This window comes from Daphnia magna, linkage group LG7 (genome assembly GCF_020631705.1).
Source record: "Daphnia magna isolate NIES linkage group LG7, ASM2063170v1.1, whole genome shotgun sequence".
In the NCBI taxonomy this organism is placed as follows: domain Eukaryota; kingdom Metazoa; phylum Arthropoda; class Branchiopoda; order Diplostraca; family Daphniidae; genus Daphnia; species Daphnia magna.
In genome coordinates, this window is record NC_059188.1 from 4980706 (window position 1) to 4994782 (window position 14077).

Here is a 14077-nt window from a genome sequence, read left to right on the forward strand (position 1 = left end):
CTTAGCTTTATTCCTTCCACCTCTGCCTCAGTTGTAAAGGTCTGTGCTGAGCACAACTTCACCAGCAATAGCACTGCCGAACTTCGGTTGTGCTCCTACATCTGGTTTATTTTTATTTAGTAGTGATGTTTCGTTAACGATAACGGATAACGTGAAAAGTCCGTTAACGGACCTTTTTTGGTGTTCGTTAACTTAACGGATAACGCTAACGTTTGGAAAAAACACTAACGAAACTTCACTGCAATTTCAATATAAGTAATGAAGACCGTGATTTCACGGTAAAAAAAATGGAACTAAACTAAAAAGTTGAAAAAAATGGCACTATAAAATCACTGATTTGATAGTGCCAATTTTTTTTCATTAAATAACGTTAAAATAACGTCGAATTTTGCGTTAACGGGGACATTTTAATAACGCGTTAATTAACGCGTTAACGTAACGTGAAAAAACCAGACATCGTTAACTTAACGGATAACGCTAACGTTTGGAAAAAACACTAACGAAACATCACTATTATTTAGCTATTGTTTGTGAATGGTTTGTTGTTCATCCCCTTGAAGCAGACGAATTTCTGGCAGCAAACGAAATTCTTCGGCTAAAAGAGACGAGCAACTAACAAACAAAAATAAAATAAAAATAAAGTAGATAGAACTGGGTCTAGATAAAAAAAATTGGGAAATGAAAAGATCAATATGGTACCCACTGCTAGGAAGAAAAGGGGGAAATCTAAACTATAGTTATGAAAACTTAATTTTTAACGTGAAGAAGATGGTTTCTCCATAAGACGCTGCAGCCGCAGCAGACCAACTTGGACACAAATGAGATTTTCGCATTTGTGGTATTCACGCAACGCAGGCTGTTTTACTGCTCTATTCTTGCTCATTTATACATTATTAATTTATATTTATATTTCCATTAGGAAGTATAATAGTGGTCTACCTTCTTCAGCAGCTTGTGAGAGATTATTCAGTACGGCAGGCTTAATTTTAACTTCTAAGAGATGCAAGCTATCTGATTTGAATTTCAATATGTCGCTGTTTTTGAAGTTAAATGGGTCCTGCTGTCGAGAGTGGGAAAAAACCCCTCAAAAACGTCTGGTAACCTCACTAAATAATGCTGTTTATTGCTGTGTAATTGCTGGAAAGATTCAAACAGAAGTATAACGATAAAAATTTAACGTGATCGATTCGATCGATCATTTTGATCAATCGGAGCGATCTAAACGATAAAAAAAATTTTTAATCGAGATCGAGATCAATCGACCACGAACTAGTGATCGAACGGCAACTCTGGCTATAGGTTCTGTGGATAACGCAGAAGGTGGAGCAAAAACTGTGGGCACAGAAGTGGCCCCCTGATTTATGTCAAAAAGTCTACATCACCAGCCTGTGGTAATAAATCAACAATACTAATTATAAATTTAAGATCTTCTGCTCATAATTGTATTTATTATGCTCGTGTAGGGGCGTTGGCATTGGCCGGCATAGAAAACGATGGAATTTCTAGTGCAAATAAGTTGTCTACTTCAATGGAGGTTGGCTTTTACAGACAGCGTTCAAATAAGATTAGTACAACCCCATATAGCACATTTCTGCCATCGGATGTCCGAATCATGGCCTACATCCGTTAGATATCCATGTACTCAATGGGTAGTTCCAGGGATGTCCGTCGGCTAGTCACATTGGAAGCGCAATGGATGTGTGAAAATTATATTCTACAGACCTCCTTCCAACAGCCAAGAAGATTTTCAATTGTTTCATTTAAGATTCGGCCTCGAGCCAATCGGGGTGCTTTTTTGCCACTCGGGTTTCTTATTTCGGGCCATCGATGTGTGGCTCAGGGTGGAAAATGTTAGAAATAGGAGGCAAGCAGAGGCTTCAGCCTGTTACTGCCCGTACTCCCTCTGTCGTTTGTAATGTCACCTACTTCTATATAAAGTGTTTTACAATCTGTCGTCTTCTCAGTTGTTTCAATAAAAGGTAACGCTGCATTTTGATTGTCCTGTTGTATATTTATTGGGCAGAGTTCAACAGGTTATGGGCCCAGCACAAAGTTTGTTTGCTATCCGATTGTATAAGTGAGAATATTTTGTTTTTTCCATTTATCAATATGGCGTCTAGTGTGGTTTCTTTTTCGTCTAAAGATGTAAGTCATGTTGTTAAATTTGATGGCACTAATTTTCCTTTTTGGAAATTTCAAATATTTCTTGCCTTTGAACAACATAATTTATTGAAGATTTTAATTGGAGATGAAACCAAACCCTCTTTGGTAAATGCAGTTGACGCACAAGGTGTGTCACACTCCAATGAAAAAGAGATAAAATCCTGGTGTAATTGAGACAATGCTGCAAGAGTTGCTTTGTGGCCACCATTGAGCAAGTATGGTAACGATCTCTTATTAATTGTAAAACAGCAAATGAGATGTGGAAAAGGCTAACCAGCCAACACGAGCAAGCTGCACTTGAAAATGTGCACTAGTTACTTCAGAGATTTTTTTAGTATCCATACCAGAAGGGTAATGACGTGATGTCACACGTTACTGCTATTGAAACCTTTGCAAGACAGCTTGAAGACCTGGGTTCACCTCTCACAGAAGCTCAAATCATTAAAAAAATTACTTGTACTCTTCCTCTCAGTTTTAGGCCTTTGTTGTCAGCATGGGAGAATTTGGAGAACAACAAGAAGACTCTACAGCTTCTCACTGCCCGTATAATCCAGGAAGAAAGAATGAACAAAGAATATGGCGAAAGCAGCTCCTCAGATGCAGCCTTTTTTGCCAAGCAGTCCGGCCTTAAGCCCAAAGGTGATTTAAGTAAGATATCTAATAAACAAGTAAGGTTCAAGAGGAAGTGTGACTATTGTGACGGAGATAATCATATCAAAGAGAAGTGCTGGCAAAAATATTTCGATCTGAAAATGTCTAAATCATCCAAGTCAAGTGGTGGCGAAACGCAAGCTAAATTCGCCCACCACGTGCCATCTGATACTCAAGGAGAACCAAGTCAAGGTTGGTCTGGTGAGTATGCATTTCGCTCATACAGTTTCTTTTCAAAAGTCAAAAAGTTATATTGGATTGCTGATTCTGGTGCGACAAGACACATGTCAGACCAAAGATGGTGTTTTATCAACTACGTTCCCGTAAAAGCAGGAACCAGGCCCGTTTCCGGCATTGGTGAAGATTCTCAACCGTTACAAGTTGCTGGCTATGGTGATGTTCCCATCATGTGTGGCGTAAATGGAAACTAAAATCATGGTGTCCTTCAAAATGTTTTGCGCATTCCAAAGCTTGTCAACCTTTTTAGCATCAAGTCAGCAACTTCTCGTGGTTTTCAAGCTGTTTTTTTTTCAGGTTGCAAAGTTGAGATCAGCAAGAATGGCGAAGTTCGGTTAGCTGGATTGAGTCAAGAAAATAATTTATACATTCTTGATATTATCAGCTGTAATGAAAAAACAATTACACCTAAACCTCAAATGGAATTTTTCTCAGCCCTGGCGAAATTGACACCTCATTCAATACATCTCTGGCATCGGCGTCTTGGGCACGTCGCAGTTTCTACAATAAAGAAGATGGCTGACAATTTCATGGCTGATGGGCTTGTCCTCAGCGAAGATTTAGGAAAAGATTTGGTATGCGAAGGTTGTATGTATGGAAAACACCACCGTCTCTCCTTTTCAACCATTAGCCGAACCAGAGGAAAGAAAATTGGTGATCTGATTCACTCCGATGTTTGTGGACCGATATCAGTCTCAGCCCCTGGTGGCGCCAAATATTTTGTAACTTTCAAAGATGATTTCAGTAGCTATAGTGTCATTCATTTCATAAAACATAAATCAGAAGTCTTTGATCTCTTCAAACAGTTTGTGAAAAGGGTTGAAGTTGAAATTGGAAACCCAGTCGTCTGTCTAAGAAGTTTCAATGGCGGCGAATACGTTGGGAAGGAGTTTGAAGCGTGGCTTAGTGAAAACGGCATACGACATGAGAAAACCGTGGCTTACACACCAGAGCAAAACGGTGTGTCAGAGAGACTTAACAGAACGGTACTGGAATCGGCAAGGAGTATGCTCTATTTCTCATCCCTTCTTTGGAGCTCTGGGCGGAAGCATCCTACTGTGCTGTATATCTGCTCAACCGAGTGGCAACTAAAGCCGTAGAAGGTAAAACTCCATACGAGGTATGGAAGGGAGTAAAGCCGAATTTGCCCCACCTCAGGATTTTTGGGTCTACAGTTTTTGTGCATGTCCCAAAAGAAAGAAGGGGAAAATTTGATCCCAAAGCCATTAAATGTCAACATGTGGGTTATTGTGAAACCCAAAAGGCTTTCAGGGCCTGGGATCCTGTAAATCGCAAAGTTTTAATCTCTAGGGATGTCGTTTTTCAAGAGCTGGATGATCGAGCAGTTGAAATTGACGAACCAAGCAGCATTTTTGATCTGGTTGCCACTTCCTGTTTTGAAGAAGAAACCAGGCAGCCTCAAATACCACAATTCAATATGCCAATTGAACCAAACAACGTTCAGGATAGAGACAATCTTCCCACAGAGTCTCAAGAAGTGAGTAGCTCCAGTACTAGCCATGAAGAAGTTGACATGCAAGAGTTAACCGGCGCTTCTGCAGTTATTCAAACTCAAGAGCCTTTCCTTGGACGGAGAGTTCGCAGACCACCTGTGAGGTGGATTGATGAGTCTACAAACAAGTTCTATGCTAAGCTTGCTACAGTGGGTGTTGTGGAAGAACCGAAAGACTTCAAGAATGCTGTCGAGTCCCCTCAAGCAGACCATTGGAAAAATGCAATGGAAGAGGAGATGGATTCTTTAGTCAAAAACAAGACCTGGACGCTGACGAGTTTACCACCTAACAGACAAGCCATCCAAAATAGATGGGTGTACAAATTGAAACTTGATGGACAAGGAGAAATTCGTCGCTTTAAAGCTAGGCTTGCCGTCAAAGGCTTCACCCAGCGCCCAGGAATTGATTTTCATGAGACCTTTTCCCCTGTGGTGAAATATGAATCTTTACGTGCTCTCCTTTCAATTGCTGCCTTTTTAGATCTCGAGATGTTACAGCTTGATGTAAAGACTGCGTTTCTGAACGGAGACTTAGAAGAAGAATTGTACATGGCCCAAACCGAGGGTTTTATTTCTCATGGCCATGAAGAAAAAGTCTTCAAGTTGAAACGGAGCCTTTATGGACTAAAGCAGGCCTCTAGAGCTTGGAACCTGAAGTTTGACGGATTCCTCAATAGTTTCGGTTTTGTTCGAAGCAATGCGGATCAGTGTATTTACGTTCTCAACGAAGAAAAGTTTCTAACAGTGATCGCAATATGGGTCGATGATGGTTTGATCTGCAGTAGCCATTCCTCAAAACTTGTCAGTGTAGTGGATTTTCTATCCAAACAATTCGAGACGACATCTGGCCCTGCTGATTGTTTTGTCGGAATTCAAATAGCTCCAGACCGTTTGAAAAAAACTATCCACATTTCTCAAGAAAACTACATCAAGCGACTTCTGGAAAAATTTTGCCTGTCTGACTGCAAAACTCGTGTCGTTCCTGCGGATCCCTTTTCGCGTCTATCAAAAGGTTTTGATTGTGACATGTCCACTTGTCCAACATTGATGGAGCCGTTTCGCGAGGCCGTCGGATCTTTGATTTATGCTGTTGTACCAGACCCGACATCGCTTTTTCTGTCAGTCAAGTCTCACAGTTCTCAAGTTCTCCGACTCAGGCTCATTGGGAGGCTGTCAAGTATATCTTCTCATATTTAAATGGGACCGCAAGTCATGGAATTGTTTTTGGAAGCTCTGACTCTCGGAATGAACTTGTGGCCTACACTAATGCTGATTTTGCCTCGAACCTAGATGACAGACGCTCGACTACTGGAATTATCCTGCTGTTAAATGGAGGTCCTGTGAACTGGAAAAGTCAACGACAGAAGTGTGTTTCCTTGTCAACTACCGAGTCCGAGTATGTGGCAGCCGCCACAGCCTCAAAAGAAGTAGGGTGGATGAGACATCTTCTCCAAAATTTTTGTCTCCAGAAATCTACGCCAACTACCCTGTTCCGTGACAACCAGTCTTCAATTAAACTCGTCAAGAATGCGGAATTTCATCAACGCACGAAGCATATCGATGTGAAGTTTCACTTCATCCGAGCTCTGCAAGAGGAACGAGTCATTGACGTCACTTACATAAATACAGATGCGCAGCTTGCCGATATCTTAACAAAGGCTTTGATAGGACTAAGATTTGTAAAGCTGAGAGACGAGATCAATATTGTAAGTTGTACTTGTTAATTTATTGCTTGTGCTTGTTAACGTCATTGCCTATGCTTGAGTGGGTGTGTTAGAAATAGGAGGCAAGCAGAGGCTTCCGCCTGTTACTGCCCGTACTCCCTCTGTCGTCTGTAATGTCACCTACTTCTATATAAAGTGTTTTACAATCTGTCGTCTTCTCAGTTGTCTCAATAAAAGGTAACGCTGCATTTTGATTGTCCTGTTGTATATTTATTGGGTAAAGTTCAACAGAAAATTCTTCTCCCAGAATTCAATTGGGGTTTAATCCAGGTACTTAATCAGGGAAGCTACTCCGATTGCAATCAATCGATTCATCGATGCAAAAAACATAAACGAATGACTGTTTCACCCAATCGATCCGATAACAACCCCGATAATAGCTCGTTCTACCCGCCTAACCCGATTTTTACTCTGAAACCAAAAGAACTGCATTTTTAAAAAATTGCGTCGGGGCAACGGGACCTCACATTTTTTCCCGCACCGCCCCTGTTGAAAAAGTGGCCCCTCAATTCAGCTCGAATGCTCTTTATCGGTGCGGGGCGGTTAACTAGATTAGAGCTAATTGGGCCGATCGCTAAGTTTCATTATTAATTGTCAAAATTTATTTTTTTCCAAAATGGGAGAAAGGAGAACTTAACCGTGTTCAAATTTTTCCCTTAAACGTATTGTCGCGGGTGAAAAGGGAGATTGGTTATCTCTTCGCAGAGATGAGTCATCCGCTCCTTGGACAACGCTGCGATCGTGGTGAAGAAATTATCGGGAGAAGTCCGCTCTAAGAAAGATACGCAGATATGCAGTCCGGAAGGGGAGTAATTCGCGGGACGGTATAAAACGCTGCCCCGAATCTGCGTTAGATGAGTCTCCATCGGGTGAGCTCCCGGAGCTGGGCTCCGTAAGAAGAGTTCCCTGGTTTCCCAAGAGGTCTTCAGACGCTTCTCCAACTTTGTGTAACGGTTATCCCTTTTGTTTGAGTTAAACCATTGTTTAGAATTTAAGTCATCACTTGTTGTATTCGTTTGTTCTTGTTTAAATACAACTCGTGTGACAGTATTTTAATTTTAAGTCCAGCATTAAATACGAAAAATACAAAAAATAAAGGAGTAGTTATCTATTTGCCGGATGGTTTATTTTTAAATTTATTACAAAAAATGAATAAAATATATGTAAGTTGTGAGTTTGTTTGCACAGGCTTGCCGTTTGGCTTACGGGAACTAAGCCATTGGAAATTAACCTACAGAAAATATATATTATTCGGCATTTAAAAATATTCGAAGCAAGTATACTTATGATAAGATTTTAATTTCAAACAATAAAAAACTACTTTAAACTTAAAAAATCATGCTGAAGTTTAAAATTTTTAAAATAGTTAGCATAAATTGTTTAATTGCAATTGATACACTTCTGGCTTAACCTAAGTTCGACATCATCTTGACTTCTTAAAAATCCTGTTGGTTATTTGTTATCGAAAAAAACTCAAGTGTTTTGCAACAATTCAATTAGATTGTTCGAAAATAATCAATGTTGTATCCGTATATTGGCAAAGTGGTTAGTTTATGGAGGGGTTTCCGGAAGGGGAATAAACATGTATGAGGTAGGTGCATTTTAAAATATTACAAAAATTACATAAATAAAATATGAGGGAAAGAATCTACTAATCTACTGGGTAGGGAGTTTCTACGGGAAAAGGGGGGATATCCTCAGCTTCGGGGTTTGGTGCACCATGATGGAAATGGGCACACACCATATCCATTGATCCCTGGATCGCTGCCAATCGGGCCTTGAATCGGAAGGCACCCCAGGATCTTCCGTTGATTCCGAGAATCGAACGGATTTCGTCGTTCCTGGGGTACCATGATCCAAGAGACCCGACAACCAGGGGGAGAATCCTCCCATGCGAAGAATATTTATCATATTTCCGCTGGTAGGCATTCTCCATACTCCCTGGTTGGTCATAGCAGACCACGACGTCAACCATCACCCGGGAACCGGATAGTTGAAATTCAACATCCGGTCTTAACCTTTGCCCGGGGATGGCATTGTTGATCGTGACGTCGTGTCCCTGCTTGACTAGCAGCGACTCCAAGAGATCTTGGATGGTGTTGTGCCTCTTGGTGGCGAGCTGGAGACCTTCTTCACAGTGGTTAAGCACATGAAACCCGGTCTCGTTTTCCTTTCCGCATCGGCGGCAACTCGTATCTTGCTCCTGTGAGCAAAACCACGAGTGCCCCCGAAGAGGAAGGATGTCGAGCCGGGCTCTGTGAAGATATCTCCAGTCGCGGAAGGAGAGGGGCGTACGGCAGGATACCAGGCGAGCCATGTCTTTCGACTTGTCTTCCAGGGAGAGGCCAGTGGCAACTACTCCCTGGTGGCTCTTGTCGGAAATTAGGTTCCTGGTATAGCGCTGCCGAGCTACTTTCCGAAGTCCGCGGACTGCCTTGACTGGGCTTACGGAGACGTCATCGGCGACAATTCTTAGATTTTCGTCGCCGGATACATCAATCCGCACTCCCAGTCGTTTGGCAGCTTGGCGGGCAAGAGTCCAAAGATTGGACCCTGCCTCCGCGTACCTCAGTCTGTAGAGCCCCCCATCCACGGATCCCGAAAGATATTCCCCAACTGGCAACACTCCTGGATGCTCGTTTCTGAACCCTCGCCGGATGGTGTCATGGAGCTGCTCTCGGCATATGTTCCTCACTGTAGGGTCTCTACAAGTGAGGAGCTGAGCAGCCCTGGCGATGGTCCAGATATCGGCATCATCAGTGAGGCGGCATGTTCCTAGGCCCCCAACCCGCCGGTCCGCGTAGAAAAACGGGACCGTTGCGTGATTGGGAAGGTTGCAAATAAGGCCTAGAAACTTCCTACACTCAGTGTCCAGTTGGGTAAGACAGTCTTTCAGGACCCGACCCGAAGCGAGGTGATGGGAAAGGGAGGGAAGAAGGGGGCTACGGAAGATTTCAAGTTTTTGCCATGGTGCGAGGTGGGAGGCGGCAATCTTGTCGAGGTTAGGGATAAGGTCAGTTGGTGGTCGGAACCGCAATTTTCCTCCGATCGGTGTACCAAGATATGTTTCTTGGTCGTCTGGACCCAAGCACCGAATTAATTGATCACCAATTCGGCACTGGGCGTCAGACGGCTTGCCTTTGTCGAAGACCAGGCAAGCACACTTCCCGGCATTAAATTGCAGCCCCAAGGTGTTTGCGGTGAGGGTAAAAACGTTTAAAATGTTTTGGAGCTCGGAGGGAGAATTTGTAACCACGGCAATGTCGTCAGCATATGCCGTGGTTTTCACGAGCGAGCCAAATATTAAAAATCCGGGGTTAATATTGGACTTTCCGGCCCTGACGAGGGGTTCGGAAGCCAGGTTAAAAATAGGGGAACTAAGAGCTTCACCCTGGCGAACACCTGCTGTCGGGAAAATGCGGATGGATTCTTTTCCAACGGCAAAATCCATCCGATTTCCCGAATATATGTCCACCAGGATGCGCCGGAGGTCCTCTGGTATTGGAAGTGATGTGAACAGCTCATTCAGAACGGCGTGAGGCACAGATCCAAACGCGTTGCACATGTCCAGCCATGCAATAGACATGTGCTTTCGTTTGGTCTTTGTCTCCTCGACAACCGTCTGTAAGAGCTGTGTATGTTCCTGAATACCATGGACCCCCGGGAGGAAACCCTTTTGCTCGGGACATAACCAGCCAAGGTCTGAAGCGACTTGCGTTATTCTCTGGCTGATCACTCCCGAGAACAGTTTGTAGATGGTAGGAAGAAGGGATATTGGTCTAAAGTTGGAATAGTCGCTAGTGTCCCCTTTCTTGAAAATGGGGACAGTTCGCGATGTCTTCCAACAATTAGGAACCCCTAGCTTCCAAACCATTTTACAAACTGTTTCCAGCAGAATGCAGTTGGGGTCGATGGCTCTAAGATGACGGTATTCTAGGCCATCAACCCCTGGTGATGTGTTGGTAGCCCGGCGAAGCTTAGCTTCAAGCTCTTGTTGGGTTGGCGCACGATTAAGGAAGTTCATCTGGTCCTCTGAAGGTTGGGACCAGTCGCAGGTGTCGTAGAGTTCCCTCGCACTTTGGCACTGCTGCGGAGATGGTCTCAATCGGTTGTAAGTCCTCTTGAGATATTCATCCGCAGCTTGTACAGTACCATCGTAGGAGGGTGAACGTTCTTCGAGCACCTCTCGAACGGCTCTTCTTGGGTAAATGTTGAAGAGCCGCTGAATCTTCCTCGCCTCGTACGCCTTTTGTTTGATATGTCGCCGGGCCTTCTGCATCTGCCGGTTTTGGTTTCTTTTTCTTTTGTCAGGGTTTCCTCGGGGTTGTTCAGGGGTAGGGTCTTGTAAAATTTGTGCTTTAGGGAGCCAGTCAGCTGTGCAACGTTCGAGGACATCGTCTAGGTCATGTAGAGTCTCACAGCTCAAGAAGGCAGGAACCCAGAGACTGACAAAATCGTCGTCTCTTTGGCTCTGCTCTTCTGAGCTGTTGTGACTACGTCCTCGAATGCTTTGCTGACTGGGGACAAAGGTTAAGGTCTCAGGGTTAGGTGAAGGGTCTAAAATCACTTGTGATAAAATTGTGGGGCTAGTATTTTCTTGTGGGGGGAGTTCATAAAGCCAACTAAAATTTTGTGTATTAAAAGAGGAGGCGAACTCCCTCCCAAGATCTAAAATAGGGCTTGCGGTAAAATTTGCTGGAGATAGGACATTACCAGGGGATTCCTCGATCGCTGGGATTTCCACCACGGATAGCTCATCACGCTCGTCTTCTGTTGCAGTAACATCCTCTAGAGAGATCACTGCAGCAGAAGAGTCACGGTTGGAGCCATCCATACTGGATATCCCAGCAAATCGGATGGAGGGTAACCGATTGGAATGTAACCTTTGGTAAATGTCCTTTTAGTGTAGGGCCATCTCCAGCAAATCCACACACTCCGCATTCCCAATATTTAACTAGTCGGAGTGTGTGGGCTGTCTCTAGGTGTCTGTGGATACTACCCATGGCTCTGGTGTTAGTTGCCAAGGTAGTCCACTCACACCTAGGACACTTCGTGGGTTTCCCAGGGTATTTTAAAATGATTTTGTCCCCTTCAATTCTGGAAGGGGAAAACGTGGGGAGAGAAGAGTGAGCGAGATTAGGAGACCCCTGCGAACCATCCATTGCAGATGCAATGGTTAGTTCGAGGGAATGGCGGAGAATACTGGAGGAAAGAGACTCAGTACAAGGTCTTGCATGTCTGCCGGCTGAAATAAAGGAATTAAATTCCTTTTTACAGCCAAGGCAGACATACTGGGTGGTGTACTGAACCCCTCTTCTGGAATGTCTTTCTTTTATGTGTGTCTCCGCCAATTGTCTCTTGCGATCCCCAGACCAGGGACCGCTACCTCGCTCACCTTGACAGGATTTCTCCCCACATTTTAAAATGTTTGGCAGAGGAACTGGGATTTTAATGATTGTCCCATGGAGTCTTACTCTAGTAGAATTTCTACAAGATGCTCCTTCCTCTGCCATTGCTACCCTGGGCCCACTTGCATATGAAAGAATAAAATAGTAATTCTTATTGACTAAAAACAAAAAAGTAAAGCAAAAATAGGTAAAATATTGTTAGAAAAATAAAAAATAAACCATTAAAAATCTGAAGAGAAAATTCTAAATAAATATAGAAAGAAAAGATTTTTAGAAATTTAAGAAAGAAAGAAAAAAATAGTAAAATTGAGGTTTTAAGTACTAAAAATTAAAAATAAAATAATTTTGAGAAGAATAAAAAAAAAAAATTAAAACCGAAGAAATTGTGGAAAAAAAAATTTAGTGAAGAATAAAAAAAAATTAAAACCGAAGAATGTGTGGAATGAAATGAAAAAAGAAATTTAAGGATGAAAAGAATAAATAAATAAATTCTATGGAGTAATAAAATTAAAGAAATATATGAATTAAAATTCAATATTTGTTTTGGTTAAAGCATAAGAATTTTTTTTTTAAGGGTTTTTTGGATGTCAATGGATAAAATGTAAAAATATTACAAGGAGCTGAAACCCTTCATCAATAAAAACCGGAGCTCTTTAAAAACACGTCTGCTCTCCACGAAGTCTAGCAGAAGGTTATTTTGTGCTTTCCGTATGTGTATCCGTATATTGGCAAAGTGGAATAATATTTGACTGTGATGCGGAAGACCCGAATTCAAATCCAGATATAGAGCATAGTAGAAGAGGGGATGGTATGTTCACTTACTAGAAATTTCCCATAAGGCTAGATCCCAGGTTGCTTCGATAAATGGTAGTGACACCAAGCGGATTTTCCGGAGAACTACGTTTGAAAGTTTAGCGCGGGTCAGTATAGCAATTGACATTACGGATGATATTAAAGGTACTATTGTACTGTAAATCAAAATTTTACGTACTATTTATGCTGTAACTCAAGAAATGTACTTTTAATATATAAAAAAATAATAAATGCACAAGCAAAACGACTTAATCTCCATCTTTCATATTCATGAAATACTACCCCATCTGTAAATCCTTTCACAATATCTGAAAGATCAAAATGCCTTTCACACAGGGTACGAATAGGATTACAGGATTTGAAATAGACATTATTGCAATTCACAACGAGCACACTTAACAGCTTTACTTCTTCTTCACTCTTAAAAAAAACTGTTGAAGTTGGCGCTACGCTTGGTGGCAGCACCATTTATCGAGACAAAGAACTTTGAAAAAAACACTGAAAAACCGAGGATCTAGCCTTACGGGAAATTTCTAGTAAGTGAACATACCATCCCCTCTTCTACTATGTATAGAGCAAGTGATTGACGCGTACCCCCTCCCTATTTGTGAACGCACTCTTGCGGATTTCGCCATGTTTGTTACGAGTCCGTTTTTCCTCTGAGGAATCCTTATAGGGAAAAAAGGGTGTCATCATACCCAGGGCCTAAGACAATGAAAATTGTAAACAACACCATTAAACATTAAAATTTAGCTGTTTTCTAGAATTAAATACCCTTAATTTAATATTAAAATGTAGCTAGTTCATTTACCTTTAACAAAAAATTATTGCTAGTATCCTTTGGTAAATTGGGAAGGTTTCACAAATTTTTTTTTGCGATCCCCTTTTTTTCCTATAAGGATTCCTCAGAGGAAAAACGGACTCGTAACAAACATGGCGAAATCCGCAAGAGTGCGTTCACAAATAGGGAGGGGGTACGCGTCAATCACTTGCTCTATAGCCTGATGTTTTTTCCAGATTAGAGGTCCAATAGAGTATGTGACTAAAGCGTACCCCCTACTGTTTTACGAACGCACCTTACTATTTCAACACAGTCTTCATCTGTCCAAGGAAACAGATCCGTTTAGATTGTCGGTCAAAACGGATCCTCCAAGTGGTGGGGAACGGAATTGTTTCCGATCACTCTGCGTACGGCTTATTCCGATTCGTTTCCGTTCAACATAGTCTCCGTGGCGGGCATTCCAATTTTGTTTGATTGTTTAGCTATGTTGTCATTATTTACGTTTATTGTTTTTGTTTTTTCTTTTGATTTGGTTTTGAAGTTAGCTGTATTTGTTTTTGTATTTTTAAAATCTATATATATGTTTAAAAAGAATAAACTTTTTTAGTGAAAAAAAAATTGCTGTATTTCATTTTTTTTAGAACCACGAAACAAATTTTACATTAGAACAGAAGTAAGAATATATCATTATTTGATAGGTAATATTAATGAATTTCTTACCATTTAACGAATTTTATTTAGGATTAGTGAAATGCATAAAATTTTTACAGTGTTACTCAGCCAAAGC